Source organism: Podarcis erhardii (genome assembly GCF_964252035.2).
Source record: "Podarcis erhardii genome assembly, chromosome: 3".
NCBI lineage: Eukaryota > Metazoa > Chordata > Lepidosauria > Squamata > Lacertidae > Podarcis > Podarcis erhardii.
The window spans coordinates 71,419,572-71,436,910 of record NC_138507.1 but is presented as its reverse complement, the minus strand read 5'-3'; the positions used below and the strand labels follow the sequence as shown (position 1 = coordinate 71,436,910).

The following is a 17,339-nucleotide window of genomic DNA, read 5'->3' as shown; positions in this document are numbered from 1 at the left end:
TTCAGAGAAGTGTGACTGGCCCAAGGTCACCCAGCAGCTGCATGTGGAGGAGCGGAGACGCGAACCCAGTTACCCAGATTACGAGACTACCACTCTTAACCACTACACCACACTGGCTCTCTTAGGATAGAGACTTATCTAATTTTATCAGTTATTTAGAACTAAAGTGCTGAAATGGGTGGTTCTATTGCTTTTGCTTGTTCTTTAAATTATTCTATATGTTGTTTTCCTGCTTGCCATGTGTGCTTGATTTAGATTTTAGAAATTGTATATTTGGTGTAGGTGCCTTGTGGCAAAAACATGATGAAGCACTTTTAGAAGTAAAATAAATAAAAGAGATTCGTGCAGCCTTGCTTGTGTACCATATGCATGGTAGCTAAAATGTTATTTACCAAGGATTATCTTTTAAAACAGGATCTCTCTTTTTGAAAATAAAACCTTTAATAGAATGTATGCCCTCTACCCTTTTGAAATTTGATATGAAGATGAATTCAGGCCTCTCACTCCTGGAGGACAAAGAGACATATTAATAAATATATAGGTGATGGGACTTTTGACCAACCAGAGTTATTTACATTACTGCAGGGTCAAGCAGTTGCAGTAAGTGTTGGGAGGGGATGGGTGAGGGCCACATTCAGACTCACTGAAATGCTGTGCGAAGAGAGGCCTGAGAAGTTTTATGATTAAAGTAAAGTGCCATGACTAATCCGTATCATACAGCTTGGAAGCTGCTGAAAAATAAATATTTTGAATGCTGTTAATATTTTCCCTCTCAGGTGCTGGCATGTTATAAACACACATTTCCATTACTTGTAAAATAAGGTTGGTTATCTTTTTCATTCAGGATGCTGATACAGATGATAAATTATGGTAAGGTCACATTCAAATCAGCAGCATAGTTTTGGGGAACTGTATTGCATAAAACAACAAGCTTTTTTCAAACTAGATACTGCTGATCTATAATTATTCATTTTTTCCAAACCCATTTTCAGTTATTTGTAAAGCAGTAAAGCTACTCATTGCTTCAGTTTTAATGTTCCTCTGCTGACGGCTTAATGGTATTTACAATTCTGTATATGCCAACTCGGAAGTAAGCCACATTGAATTCAGTGGAGGCTACTCCCAATTCAGTGTGTGTAGAATTGTAGAATTGTATGTTTGCTATCTTGATTTTAAGATGGAAGGTCATATCTAGCTGGTGTACCTCCACAGATGGAAGGTACCTGTCAGTGGACTAGGGAGAGAGGCAAGTTGTAGCAATCTCCCTTCCCCTGCCTCCCAAAATCTGTTCTGGAGGATTGGGGAACCGTCTGGAGCAAATATAGGGGAAGGATGGGGGACTGTGAGGGGTGGTGGCAGAACATGCCTCCTCTGTTCTACCAGCAAATGCCTTCCTTTATCAAAGGGTCACAAAGTGAATATCACTCATTGATCAATACAATGAGCTGGTAAAAATATAACAGTGCATTCATACTGGTAGGCATGTGCAAAGCACCAGTGGTTTTGAATTATTTTTCCTTTTGTGCCTCTTGCAGTGCCATTTTGGATGGTCTCCTCACCACCTGGGTGGCTTTAATTGGCTGCAAGATGGGGTGGAGACCTGCAGCAGAAAGACAATGTGTGACCCTTTGGACCCTGGCCTTAATAAACATAAAAAAACACCCAGTAGATTATGGCATGGCATGCCCAACAGGAATGACAATATCATCACTTGCTCTGTGCATCAGATGCATTAGAGCAGATAACAGAAGGCCTGGGTCAACCTAAACATCCTCCAGTGGTCTTTGCTAGTCCTCTTTTCCTCTGCTGTAAGGCCTGCCACTCAGTACAGAAATCATCTCCATTGGATGAAATAAACAATTATTATGCCAATTTTATGGATTAATGCTTTTCTCCCCAATACTGGAATAGTTATACTCCTGGTGATTCAAGATTTTGGAGCTTGAACTAGTCATGTGACTGCTGTAAAATAAACTTGCTTCCTTAAGTTTAGCATGAAAAATACTGATGGACTTACAATATTGTTTGTATCCTAGCTGAAGTTTATTCTTTGCTTTGTAAATGTAATATTGAATTCTGTCTGGGAGGATTAATATAACTGGAAATTTTTATCTGTACATAACCAAACTACTGGCAAATCCGCAGAGCGTACTTAGTTCTACAGTAAGCAATTTCTAATCAGAACATTTTGATGTCAGCTCAGTGGCTTCTGAATTGGATTTACAGGAATTTGCTATGATGTGATAGCTTTCTTATTTTCAATCAGAAATGCAACAAATTTATGCAGGCAGTATTTTACTTTGAGTAATGAGGACAAGGGCAACAATTTACTTGATTGTACATTAATACTTTTGAGTTCTCATATTATTCTCAGAGAAATAAAAGTGGGTTGCAAAAATTCACCTTTGTGTTAAGATGTTAATTCTTCAGTTCTAGACCAGGGTGTTAGCAAGAGCCTTTGCAGATTAAATACCAAGTGAGACCTGTTTCCCCAGCTTAGATTCTTTATGGACTGTGGACCCTGATTCAATCAGTATTGGTTTGTTATTTCCTAATTGCTTGAACATTAATTAAAGCAACCTGGGGAGCTAGTGTGAAGGGCAACAGAATAAATTCTGTGGACCGTTTTAGTTCCTTTTGCATTTTTGCTTTCCCCCCCCTTACATTATTGTCCATTTAGGTGCTTACTGTAGGTCAAGCAGGGATTTCTCCTAACCTCATTCATAAGAATTTGCTTTGTACTGAGTCAGACCATTGCTCCAACCAGCTCAGTCCTGTCCATACTGCCTGACAACAGCTGTTCAGGGTTTTGCCTGAGTCTTTCCAGCCCTGTCTGGAGATGCTGGGGATTGAGCCTGAAACCTCCTTCATGCACAGCATTTGTTCTTCAATGCAAGTGCAGTCTCAGATGTTTCCTGCTTTAAAATATTGAAATAATTTTAAAGATCCTAAATAGCTGTTACCGCTTATCATCACCCAAAATGAGCTTTCTTTTTAGCCCTTCAGGCCTTTGAAAATGCTTCAGTTTCTCTTACAAACCAAAATACCTTTGTATCACGACATGGTAGTAAAACAAGAACATTTAAGTTCATAGGCAGGCACTGAAGGTTTAAAACCATCGTCACATTATGTAGTAGAAAAGATAAAAGAGGTTATTTAAATAGACATTGAAGCATAATAGAAAATAAGGTATACTTTGTTGTTTAATCGTTTAGTCGTGTCTGACTCTTCGTGACCCCATGGACCAGAGCATGCCAGGCACTCCTGTCTTCCACTGCCTCCCGCAGTTTGGTCAGACTCATGTTTGTAGCTTCGAGAACACTGTCCAACCATCTCGTCCTCTGTCGTCCCTTCTCCTTGTGCCCTTCATCTTTCCCAACATCAGGGTCTTTTCCAGGGAGTCTTCTCTTCTCATGAGGTGGTCAAAGTATTGGAGCCTCAGCTTCACGATCTGTCCTTCCAGTGAGCACTCAGGGCTGATTTCCTTAAGAATGGATCGGTTTGATCTTCTTGCAGTCCATGGGACTCTCAAGAGTCTCCTCCAGCACCATAATTCATAAGCATCAATTCTTCGGCGATCAGCCTTGACTAAAAAGAAAGCTTCCTTTGTCCTCCTGGTGTATAAGGCAGTGTGTGGGGAACCTGTGGTTCTCCAAATGTTACCATCCATGCCTATTGGCTGAGGCTGATGGGAGCTGGAATCCAACAACATCTGGAGGGCCACAGGTTCCTCACCCCAGATAGAAAGTGAGAAGCCACATGTTTGCTTAGCTGTGGAATTCCAGGAGGCAAATATCCATTTTCCAAAGCTAGACCTAGAAAACAAGCTATCTCCATGAGGCCCAAGTACATAAAGCCAGATAACAAAGATGTTTACCCATCTCCAAAACAAACTTTTCACCATATCTCTTCAGCATCAGTATCTCTTGAATCTTGTCCTAGGGAGAATCTGTCAGCACTCACCAAAGGATGCCAATGAATCAGTCAGTACTGCTCAGGATTGCAATAGAAAAGCGAATTGGGGAGGCTTATAGAAATAATACTATATTTACGTGAATCTAATGCACCATCAAATCTAATACGCACCTCAATTTTCAAAACCTTGAAACCAACAAAATATTTGTTGGCGCCATCAAATTTAATGCGCAGCCTGATTTTTGCGACATAATTTGGCCCAAAAAAATGTGTGCATTAAATTCAAGTAAATCCAGTAGGTTTCTATTCTCTAAGCCAGGAGTGGGTAACCTGTGACTTGCCAGATGTTGTTGAACTCCAGCTCCCCTCAGGCCCAGCTGTCACTGCCAATAGCCATGGATGCTGGGGACTGTAGTCCAACAGTATATGGAGGGCAACAAATGTATCCCTGCTCTATGCTAATGAGGTCTGAGTTGGATAACTCCGCATGGCTTGGAAAATCCTGCTTCCCGCTATTATACTTACTTGTAAAAAAGTGTTTTTAAGGTTGAAGGAGTATTCTTAATATGAAAAGCCACTGCTGGGACTTTTGTTCAGGTAGGAATACATTCTATGTGTGAGTTGTTAAGTCTCGCCTCAAATCCCTGTCCTGTGAAACAGGTATATAGTGATGTGTCCCTAAGGCTATGTTTTGAAGAAACATGATGTAGGGTGTATATTTTCAAGCAAACAAACCTCTATTGACTTTTTGTTTTGGTCAGCCTTTTTTTATTGAATCTTTATTGATTTTATTCGGGTTTGTTGTTGTAGCTGCTTTGTTTTAACTGTATTTTAAATGGACATTTATCTTTTGTTTTTGTTTTTTGTAAACCACCTTAGTAGAGCTTACCTTGAAAGATGGGGTATTAATTAATTAGCAATCATGTTAATTGCAGTGGTGAGTTGTAAAATAGCAATATCACAATTCTCAGCCGTTAGGCCAGTTAGTTAGGTTACCTGTTGGCCTCTAAAATGTGCTACATTATAATAATGCTACATGGGTAATTTATCCTCTCTTGGCTTTCTTCAGGGCCAATCAGTTCATTTCATCAACCCTTCCTTTAAAAGAATGTTAAGGCTCAGTTCTGCATAGTAGTCAGATCTGTTTACATTATTCTTCATGCATGTATTTTGCATGCATGCAATTGCACTATTTGCTCTGGTCAGCTTTAGCCATTGTTCATGAAAAGTAGTCCAAGCCAGTGCAAGATCAGTGGATTTAATGTCTAAAACCTGAAACTTGTTTTTGTGGTGGATTTGGGGGAATTATAACAACATATGAAGTACATTGCTGGATTAGACCAAAGGCCTGTTTTCCACAGTGGTCAACCAGATACTGTTTATACAATTTTAACTGTTTATGTTAAGTTGCATATGAAATAGGAACTTTTTAAAAAGTGCACTATGAAAGATTCCTCTATCATTTATGCTTGGAGAAAACAATACAACTGCTTGTGAATTATCTCCTTAGTTGACATAAAATTGTTGCTGAGAAATCAGCAGTTCAGGAAGACTGTCTGCTTGAATTTATACTTTTACGTTTTTGTGTAAGCAAGAAGTCAGTTACTCCAAGAAAAATCTGGTAACAGAAAGCTGCTGAAAAGGTATCGAGTGATGTTCTCTATGCATGTAAAAAGTGGTGGCATTCATTACAGTGCCTACAATGAGTGAATACTCTTTTCTTTATAGGAAGGTTACATAATATGGAGAAGTTTCAAAGCAGCTCAGTAGTTTTTCTTAGGGAGAACAAGAAAAATCAGGCAAACAGCTTTTGAAAAGATAATAATGCTTTGTGTGATGTGAAACTGTACAGACAGTATGTCCAAAATACTTGTTTGCTTTTCCAGCCTCATTTTGTTTCCTCTGTAGAGAATGGTTGTCAAAATAGCACTGCCCTTCCCAGCAGCAACTGATGACTTCTAAAGGAAAGCAACACAAACTGGAACACTCATTTGAGGGGGAGGGAACGCAGTACACATTTTATGGGAGATTCAGAGACAACAGACATTGAGATCGCCACATTTCATGCCAGTACAAAATATAATAAAGCTATGTGTTTATTCTTCTTTATGTGCTAACGGATTGTTTTACAGAAATACAATTTTCCATCATTCCCAGTGTCTATGGATGCTGCCATTCATGCTTGCATCAGTGATCCTGCCTCCTTTGGATTTCTCCACCCCCACTCTGTCACCCCCTTCATCTTCAATGAGTTTGGAAAAGGAAAGCAGATTGCCAAAAGGGCTCAGAGGGAGCTGTTTTGAATCAGTCTGGGCCCCGGAGTCTGGGCCTGATCCTAAATGATAGTAGACTCATTAAATTTCTAAATATTTTATTTATTTATTTTTTTAAAATAATTTTTATTAAAGTTTTCCAATTTAAAACAAATTAAATCCAATTTATAATCTTTTTCCAATAACCAGGACTTCCCCTCCCCTCCCCCTCTTGTCTTCCAGTTTAACAAATCAATTCAACAAATTCTTATCCCCAAATTACACTTATCATCAATAACCCAATTTTTCGAAAATTCCCATCCCCTAAGATCGACCTAATTCCCTTCCACGAGTTCCCCCCCTTCAAGAATAATGCAGATAAAAATAATCAAGATAAAAAATAGTTTTGCACCCTTTGGATTCCAGATTTCCCTCCCCCCTTTCCCGGTTGCGTTCCCAATATCCCTCGACATCTGATATCTTCCTGGGGTTCCCACATCTCACTAAACCCAAACCTCTCTAGTCCTTTACCAGTCATTTTTAAATTCGAATGTCCAATCATAGAAGGAGTCTATCTCAAAAAGGGGCCCATTTCTTCTATCCAGATTTTTATATCCAGGAGCAAAAACTCCAATTTTATTTCTGTAAGCTTGTCAAATCTGAATGTCCCAAATGTTCCCACTTCCAGTTCTGTCCAGATCTTGTTATTTCATTATTCTTATTAATCACACTCCTCCTTTTTATTTTTTGCTTTTTCCCTGCTCTTCTGCCGAAATGTTCTATTTCCAAAAGTTTCTAGTTTCTCTGCAGAGGCTTGTTATTCAGGAGCAAAACATTGCGTCATGTCCCTTTCATTTACATCCATTGTTTTCTGTAGTGTATAGACCTCTGTAGACAAAATAATGTTCCATTTCTGCAGTTTCCCAGGAGATAAAAAGTTCTGTTCAACTGTTCAAATTTCCAGTCAAAAACACTTGCAATATCCCTCAGCTCCTCTAGATGGATTTCAGTAACTGAGTTCCCTTCCAGATCACATCCACCAATCCAAGTAGCTTGTTGATCCTTATTTGAAACATTTTATATCCAATTTATAACCAATGTAACCGGCAAAGTCCTCATAACAAAGTCTCTGTTTTGTTCTTCCGTTTTGACAGCTCTTTGACAGCTGTCAAAACCTCCGTTTCTCTTCCCCAGGCATTTTCACCGATTGCTCCCGGGGTTCCGGGGGGGGGGTGCTTTTTAGTTCAAATTCCACTTTTCTCCTCCAGCTCAATCTTATATTTTTCCCTCGCGAAGTCACTAATTCATCAAGATAAGGTCACTCTCGATCTTAGTTGTTAAGTCCTTTGTTTTGGCTCTTCTACAATTGGGGGGGGATGACTTCCTTTTTATACCCCCCCCCCCCGCTCGCTCCGGATTTTAAAAATTTATCCCTCTTTTTAATCCATATTCCAATTACTCACGGGTTGTTCTTTTGGATCCAAATTTTCAATGGAAGAAGCCAGCGCTCTCCGCCAAATGGCATGCGGCTTCACTAGGCAGGGGAAGCGGAGGACTCAAAGCACCACCCCCTGCAGGCGCCCGCTCCGAAGCCTTTAAAAAGGCTCTTTCGCGGGCCGGGGGGGGGGCTTAAAGGTGCCAGCCGAGTCACCATGTCCATGGGGCTCCGTGCCCATGGTTTTTGCGGGTCCCCGCGTCGCCGGCGCGGTAGAACCCAGCCCCTGCCGAGCCGGCTCCCTCCGGAGCTCGGAGGGAGTCCGCCATTCGGCGATGGCGCCAACCCAGAAGTCTCTAAATTTCTAAATATTTTATTTAGAGGCAATAGGCAACACATTAGATAAATAGGCTTAATGGAATGCATAGTATGCCTGTGTTTTCATGACTCTTAAAAACAAAAATAATCCATTTCAGCAAATTTTCTTACACTTTGTGGATGCGCTCAGTGAAGACAGGAAAGCCTTGTCAATTTCACTTACTTTAAATTTTTATTTTTTTTTAAAAAAAATTAATTTTAAAAAAATTTAAAAAGCTAGATATTTTACTATTAAAATGTAAAAGTGGCTGGGGAAACCGAGCCAGATGGGTGGGGTATTGTTGTTGTTGTTGTTGTTATTATTATTATTATTATTATTATTATTATTAGGCAAGGTGGCCACACACACACTTATCTCTGCAGTTCTGTCATTTCAAGGCAAATTGAAGGTGAACTTGAAAAACAATATGTGAGTTTCAATTCATTTTTGTCTTTAAACTATAACAGCTCTCATTACACTTTTAACTCCAGGAATTCTCAAACTCCAAGAACTTCAGATTGATTGATGGCTTGCCACCCACCATTCCTATGGAAAAAGTGACACAGAGAGGTAGGGATACACACACAATCACCAAACATGCTGCAGACCACATCACTGGGCAAGCTGAGATAATTATAGCTTGTCAGATCACACCTCAAGGGATTGCACTTCAGTTGCAAAAGGTACAAATATCACTACGAAATGGCACTTTAAGATTGGTTCGGCACTCGGGAGGCATGGGGACAGTAAGGCAACAGTTTGGGAGGAACATCATCTACAGTCTTGCAGAGAGCAAACTGTGTTGATGCCAGAGAAAAAGGTTCCCATGTGGAAACATCCTGATAGGACTGTCATAAAGTTCAGAAAGAAAATGAGTAGGTCTAATTACATCAGTATACCTGGTTATCGTGTTCATTATGCCTTTCAGTACCATGGACAGTATATTTTGTACTCCTGCTTGTTTCGCTGTGCTGCTGCTTCCTGACTGAAATTTAAGTGTCGGTTTTAATACTTGGTTAATAGTAAGGTAAAGGTACCCCTGCCTGTGCGGGCCAGTCGTGACCGACTCTGGGGTTGCGTGCTCATCTCGCTTAAGAGGCCAGGAGCCAGCGCTGTCCGAAGACACTTCCGGGTCACGTGGCCGGCGTGACGAAGCTGCTCTGGCGAGCCAGCACCAGTGCAGTGCACGGAAACACCATTTACCTTCCTGCTATAAAGCGGTACCTATTTATCTACTTGCACCTGGAGGTGCTTTCGAACTGCTAGGTGGGCAGGAGCTGGGACCGAACGACGGGAGCTCACCCCGTCACGGGGATTCAAACCGCCGACCATACGATCGGCAAGTCCTAGGCACTGAGGTTTTACCCACAGCGCCACCCGCGTCCCTACTTGGTTAATAAGTAGATATTAATTTGAAAACAAGCCTCCTTGGTGTTGAGTACTACATAGAAATGACTCCATGGGACTTTTTGTAATTAGAACTTTGGATTTTGAACTCTTTCCCACTTTAGTACCTCAAACTATAAATTGCTCATCAACTTGGCTTTGAAGCTACTAAGCCTTGATGCCATTTTCAGTAGTTCTGCCAATATGAGCTGATTTCATCGTGAGCTCTTTTAATATGTGGTTGAACTATAGAGAATCTTCCTTGCAGCTCTGCCAGCTTGCTTGGCAATTACCATAGGGCTATATAAACAGGATATAGGCCTAGGCTGTCACAGTTTTCCTGTTGCACTGGTCGCTTTATTGGACTTGTCACATATACTTTTTTTTACATCAATCAAAACCACCCAAAAACAGTTTCATTGAAGGGAAATCTGGGAAGTGTGTTTGTTTTGCATCAGCATATTGGCTTTGAATCAAATAAAAAGAAAGGATCCGTTTAAGTACCCACTCAGAATTAAAGTGCTGTGCTAGTATCGCTATTGTTAATGGTTGAGAAAACACTTTCATTATAAGCTGCTTTTCTGATGCACATGGCTTTTTGAAAAATTATCCTTCAAGCTGAAATCTATCATAGTTACTCTCCGTCAAAAGGTGATTAGGCTTCTTTTCTTCTTGTTCTTTTTTTTTAAAAAAAAATCAATATTGCTTAGTGGTGTCTGGCTGGGACATTTTCAGCATCATCACTTGGCTTATCCTTCAGGGGAAAAATAACTTAAATGCAGCTACTGCTCTTCGCACTTAAAATACATTTTAGAATTTAACATCCCCGTCCCAAAAATTTAAGAGTTTAAGAGAAGTGTTAAAACTTTCACACACACACATTTGTTCATGTACCAAAAAGCATATAAATGGTACATTAAGACTCTTCTCTTCATCCCTTGGAACAGCTTGTCCCATTTCTGATAGCGTACTTTCCCCTGCCCTCTTCCCTCTGAACAGCCCACCCAGATAGTTTCCATCCTGTGAAAGTGCATCACCTTTATCTCTCTCCAACCCAGTCCTATGTACCAGGGAGAATGTTGAAACTGTGTTAAAAGCACAAAAAATTGGCTGGATTGAGAGAGAGAAATTGCCTGTTTAAGCTCTTAACAACTATATGTATTCTGTAGGTAAATATTAGAATGAGGGTGGGAAAATCTTTCTTATTCTTACTGTTTTTGCCTGCCCGCCCATACAGGCAAGCGGCCCTGAACTTTTAGCACTAATATAGCACAGTAGGAAAGAAAGAATGACAGAAAGGTGTCCTTTGCAAGCCCCAAACACCACTACAAGACTCCAGTTCCAGACTAGCTAGAGCTCTAGACAAAAGCACTGGAGATATACTGCAACATTTTGTTGTGGGCTCCCACACGTATTTCATATTATTGAAGAACTTGTGAGATGTGTTCAGTGTGACACATGCAATCTTCTCCTACACATTCCCTTAAGCAAAAGTACCTGGGCCTGTCAGACTGGGTGGAAAGAATGTGTAGTGATGGCTTCATTAAACAGTTGGCCGCTGAATAAACTCAGAGGTGACTTTACAAACTTGGTGTATTCTTGCTTACACTCTCAGCCAAACCTAGGGGAATGGTATTCTGTTTGTTTTGGATTATGACACAGAGATATTTCAAAATCCACATAGTTGTTATAACCATATAACTTTTGTAATAGTTTTAAAATAATCACAATTTGTCTGCAATAAGGGGCATCAGTGTATATGCATATGCATGTATGTGTTATTTGCTCATTTTAATCATGCTCTTCTTCTGAAGTAGTCAGTATGGTATATGCAGCAGTAAATTGAAGCCCCTGTCTGCCTCTAAATTGGGATGCAAATTTACCTGTGGAATGTTTGGCTCAGTATTACTTTCAAGGCAGTGAAAGGGAATTAGAACAGAAGTGAGAAATTTGTGGCTTCCCAGGTGGTGGTGAAGGGCTATTCCCATCAGCCTTAGCCACCATGGTCAATGATAATGAATGTTTGGCAATATCTGGCAAGTCACAGATTCCTCATGCCTTAATTAGAGGATTGCTTGAGATGTTTCATGTGAGACCACACAGAAAAATTTAATGCAAGTGTGTCCCTTATAGGTACTTTTATTTTACTATATATTACTCTGTAGCAAGTCACAATTCCTTTCTGCATGGTAGTTTAGGTTGAGAGTTAGTGGCTTGTGAAAAGCTAGTCTGAGAAATTCTTAAACGTGACTAGGAATGTGAAGCTAACCTTATATAGTGTATATTCAGCATAGTACGCTTCTTCATCAAACTACATCATCAAGGATGGGTGGTTCTGTAGGTATAATTATACCTGCCATTATCTCATTATCTTCAAGATGTGAATTTCAACTGTTGGCAGTGATGGAAAAGTACTTTTTTATGCACACACTCCACAGTAGATATTCAGTTGTCAGCTTACTTTGGCAGATTCCTCTAAATATATTATTCCTGCTCCACAGTACTGGGAATAAAAGATCTGAACATGGAGGTGCATGACAACCTCAGAAAGCTGCTGTGAATATTGTTTATCCGAGATGACATGGAAAGAGGCTTCAGTGTGTGTATTTAAACTGGTGTTGCAAGTCTAATAGATAAAGCTTAGGTCTTCATTATAGAAATTGTGTGATAAGGTTGCTATATTAGTCAAACATTTATCTTTGGTCACCAGGGGAGGATTCCACAATATTATGTTTTATAATTGCAAAATTATAGTAATTATCTGAAGAGTGGATAAAAGGAATGCCATGTTTGCTTGAGAAGACTACTTTCTGCCTTCTGCGCAAAGCAGATAATTAAGATTTAGAAGAACCTAATTGTATATGATTGAAAAGATTTGAAACTCCTTTTATTAATGCCCTAAAGTGGGGATGCTTAAAGATCTGAATAATTTATTTTGGGGAGATGAATTATTAATCAGATTGCATAACATATACTTTAAAAAGCAACTATATTGTGTTCATTTTTGCATAACCTATGTGGAGGGTGATGACAGTATGCTGAAAGTCAAATTTTGTTGACTTTCTGACAAATGCACCTCTTTTGCACCCATTAGCCATCTTCAGGCATTGTGCCCCACATATGATGTAAGGAAGAGCAGGGTTGAATTGTAACTGCACCCACTCTGTTTGCATTCTTCTCCCTGTCTGTGTATCCCTCTACTTGTCTGTGCATCCCTCCATACATGGATCAAGGATATAAATAGTGCAGGGAGTCTATATGAGTACAACTGGCTCCCTTATGCAGATGTTTACTCTCCAACACACACAAAAATTCAACGGGGGTGGGGGGTGGGGCAGTGCCTTGTCCTTCCTCAGCCTAACACAAATGGAATTACATAAGTGACAATTATGTCACTTGAATAGGGCCTTGGCTGCAGTCCTAGTCACAAATAATTTTGGGTAAATTCCTTGGATAGCCCTTGGATTTGCTCTCATGTAACTATGCACATGATGTTTAGTAATTATCCTGACTATTTTTGATGGGACACTGGTCTAGACTTCTTCCCTTTAAGTGCTGAATAGCCAACAGCAGCCACAGAGTGGTATGAGAGCTGGTGGAATATATTATTGTTCCCAGAAACCCGTTTCAGTGGCTACCTGGGTCCTTGTGTGGCATCACTTTGTAGGGAGAGCCTTCCACCTGCCTTCCATAACGTGGAAGACAATGTCTGATTTTCTCCAAGATTGTTTTCAGTGGGACACTGCCCTCGGCTCCTCCTTTACTTTAAGCGACTGCTGGTGCCTGGCCCAGAAACACTATCCTCCCCCCCATTTGTTTCTGGACCTAGTTCAAAGTACTGATGGTCATTTTGAGAGAAAAAAAACCATATGGTCTTGGGTCTGCAATCTAAGGAAGCTCCCTCTTCTCTTTGTTCCCTCTCCACTTCCTCAGGCAGGGTGGGTCTGTCTCCCTGCTTTTACAGTACTGAAGCCAATGGAACAGAAACAGGTTGTGGGACACACCGGCCTTTGAAACACACAGAGGCATGTGTGAGAATCATAATAGAATTGCAGGGTTGGAAAGGACCCTGAAGGGCCATCAACTCTAAGTCCTGATGCCCCCTTCCTTTTTTCTCCTTTACTTTTTGATGCTTTGCTTAAATGCTTACTGTGCTTGTGTGCTTTCTACATTGTTATTCTGATCCGTATGATTGTATTATGATGTACATCACTTTGGGTGCCATTTCTGTGGCAGAGAAGGCAGTAATGAAGGTTTTTAAATGTGGTGTTTTTGTTTTTTTTACTTTTACTCATCAGTACCTGAATTTTAAAATAATAGTAATAAAAATAATAAGAAAAACACATCTAAACTGCATGTTATATTTGAGTTTATGAGCAGTTTCTGCTATGCCATAGTTTGGATGAGGATACTTTAGTAAGTTAATTGAAATTCAATGTGAAGTGTACAGAACACAGCATTAAGAATCATTTCCTGCCAGCTGCTTCCCTGGCATATGTAAACTCAGCTCCCTGTGTTTGAGAGCCTAACTTGGCCTTCCATCTGTGTTCCCAGAGCAAAGTCCCTCCTACACTCAGTAATAGCACAGGGCATGTTTGTTCCTTACACTGGAATTATCAAAGCTGCAGTCTGTGATGTGGATTGCAGCACCAGAAACCAGTAATTATGTGGTCCTAGACTTCAAATGTTGCAGCGGTCAATGTCAAGCCCAGCAAGTAATGATAATAGATCCACACCTGCTGATCTTCCAGCTGCCAGAGAGGATGTGATAGATAGATACTATGGTGGCTCAGCTATGACTAATTTCTCAAGGGTGTATTTGATGCTCCTGTGGAAAATACTATTTTTGAATCTTACCTTCTATCCTCATCCCCTTTAGATATAATGCAGCAATTTGTTTGAAAATGCCCCTATAAACTGTGTTATGTGAAAACTAACGCACATTTCCAGGTTCTTGGCCATTCAATTTTTCATAGTGCAGCTTAAATTTGAAAAGCATCGAAAGTGTTTTTACTGAACTAACAACAACCATGCTACATAGTTAAGCTGGCTTTTAACACATTGCCCCACCGGCTGATTTCAGGTGTTTGTTTTTCGCCTCATACCAACATGTGGCAAATCATCTCAGCATTCTAATGGTGTCAACCACTGATTCATGGCATGTCTTTCAGATGTCCTTTTAATATGGTATCCTCGGAGTTTGAAGTTGGAGGTTTCTCACGCATATGCAGATATCGACAACTTTGGTTTCTGGGTTTAAAAAGGAAATGCGATAAGATATGGATCTTTCCTAAGATTTCTATCACAAATTAAAACAATTACAAAAATCTTACACCAGCTTCATATTGCCCATGCCGTGGACATGGTATCTGAAATACTTCTATGTACATTTTTAAAACGTTAGAAAGAGCAGAGCTAAAAGTACTCCAAATAATTAATATATAAAAATTCAGTGGGCTTTTGGTTGAGTGATAGCTAGCCTTTGGCTTTACAAATGCATGAGGTACTGCTCTCGTCTCTCACCCCTCACCCCAACTAGCCTTGTTTTGTGTTTCACAATTTGTCATGATCCAATCCAGGCCCAGTGCAGGGGAGGAGGAAAGGCAAGGCAAAAGCTTTTAGTGCAGGAGACACTTGCTTTGAGCTCTCGTCTGCTGCTAATTCTGTGTTCACTGCAGAGTGCCAGGCATATCCTCCCCACACCCTCCCAAATTATACCCCCCTCCCAATTCCAAATTCCCTGAGTGCTATTCATCTAATTTTTCCTCAGAGCAGACCCACTGAAATTTGTGTGATTAAGTTACCTCAGGCCATTGCCGTCCACCAGAAGGAGGGAGAAACTGGTCAATTCTCTCTTTCCACATGTGCTTTATACCCACAGGCAATAGAGAGATTAGCCTACATGTGAGGATATTCACAGCCACTTTAATGGGGAAAGTGTTGTTTGATTCCTTGACTAGAAAGGGGCATCTCAACATTTTCTGAAATACAAGTTTCACCTCTCCTCAGGCAAGCTGGAACTACTGCCACCTGATGCTTTTTAAAACCTAGGATGACTGTCTGCTAACACCGCCTTGCTACAAATAATAGCATCTCTCTGTAGTGTGTTTGTCTGCCACCTACCAGTTACTTCTCTAATGCAAGGGTGGCCCTCCAGAAGTTGTTGGGCTATAACTCCCAGCATCGCGGACCACTAGCCATGCTGGCTGGGGCTCACTGGATTTGTAGTCCAACAGCATCTGCAGGTACACAGGACAGCCAGTCCTGCAATGCACCATTTCTTGAATGGATGCAAAAAAGCGCCTAACCAAATATGCAGAAATTAAAAATAAAATAAAATAAGGATTGGTGTGGATATAAATATTATATAAAGCAGGTTTGAAGAAGCTGTAAAAAGAAGTTCAAGAGACGAATAAGAGCATAAGAAGAGCCCTGCCAGATAAGACTCGTGTAGTTAAGCATCCGCTTCTCACATTAGCCAACAAAATGCTTCTAGAAAGCTCACAAATAGGACTTGGGTACAGGAGCACCCTACCTTCTTGTATTCCCAGTAACTGGTATTCAGAGGTATACTGCCTCTGACAGTGAATGCAGAACAAAATTATAATGGCTAGTATCCATGGATAGCTTTAGCCTCTATGAAATTGTCCCATCTTCTTTTAAAACCATCCAAGTTGATGAAAATCCCACAAAAGTGAATTCCATAGTTTTAACTATGCCCGGTGTGTAAAAGCACTGTACTCCATTTTGTCTGTTCCAAATCATCCAACATTCAGCTTCATTGGATGTCCCCAAGTTCTAAACACGCTCCCTAGCCACTTTCTTTACATTGTTCATAATTTTATACACCTCAATCACTTTCCTTAGTTCTCACCTTTTTGTCTATAAAAGTGCAAATGTTGTAACAATTCATCATAACAGAATTGCTCCATCACCTTGATCATTTTGGTTTTCCTTTTTTGAAACTTTTCCAGCTCTACAATATCTTTTCTGAGTGAAGCAACCAGAACTGTAGACAGTATTCCATGTGTTTTTCACCATAGAGTTGTATAATGGCATTATGATGTTGACAGATTTTTTTCATTCACTTTTCTAACAATCCCTAATATAGATTTCACATTTTTGACAGATGCCACACATTGGGTTGACATCATCACCAAGGTGTCTACTATACAGTGGTAACTTGGTTTACGAACTTAATCCATTCCAGAAGTCCATTCTTAAACCAAAGCATTCTTAAACCAAGGCATGCTTTCCCATAGTAGCGGGGGACACAATTTACAAATGGAACACTCAGCAGGAAGCAAAACATGTTCTGCTTCCAAGGCAAAGTTCACAAACCAAAACATCTACTTCCGGGTTTGCAGCGTTCTTAATCCAAGTTATTCATAAACTAAACTGTTCTTAAACCAAGGTACCACTGTATCCCCAATGTCTTGTTCCTGGTTGGTCAACAAGAGTTCAGATGCCATTAGCATATACAGTGGTACCTCGGGTTACATACGTTTCAGGTTACAGACCCAGAAATAGTACCTCGGGTTAAGAACTTTGCTTCAGGATGAGAACAGAAATCATGCAGTGGCAGCATAGCAGCAGCAGCAAGCGCCACTAGCTAAAGTGGTGCTTCAGGTTAAGAACAGTTTCAGGTTAAGAACAGACCTCCAGAACGAATTAAGTACTTAACCCAAGGTACCACTGTACATGAAATTAGGCTTTACCAGAGAATGGTAGATAGCATTCTTCATAGGGATGACACCTCCTACTAGAAGAAACAGGCAGCGTCCCCTGAAGCATTTTGCCTCCTCTCGAGGGGAAGGAGTCATCCCTCTTGTCAGACCAGACCAAGCTTGCCTGTGGTTGGTGAAATTGGGTCCTCTTATTCTCTCTCAATTATTTGCCTTTTCTTGGTCTGTGCTCTTCCTATTGTGTATTTTGTGAGTTTGTATTTTGCTTTTCTTTTTACTGTGCTTCTTCCTCTCCATACTACAGTTTC

At 40.4% G+C, this 17,339-nt stretch overlaps 1 protein-coding gene and 1 long non-coding RNA gene across 4 annotated transcripts in view; both read left to right on the top strand.

Moving 5' to 3' along the window:
- The window catches only part of PRKN (parkin RBR E3 ubiquitin protein ligase), a 643,936-nt gene that overhangs the window by 160,537 nt on the left and 466,060 nt on the right, over nt 1-17,339 (top strand). The gene's annotated exons all lie outside the window — the stretch shown is intronic.
- Nucleotides 823-6,019, top strand: LOC309338209. The gene is made up of 2 exons (XR_014154809.1): nt 823-870; nt 5,824-6,019. It is a non-coding gene; the product is annotated as an uncharacterized lncRNA (long non-coding RNA).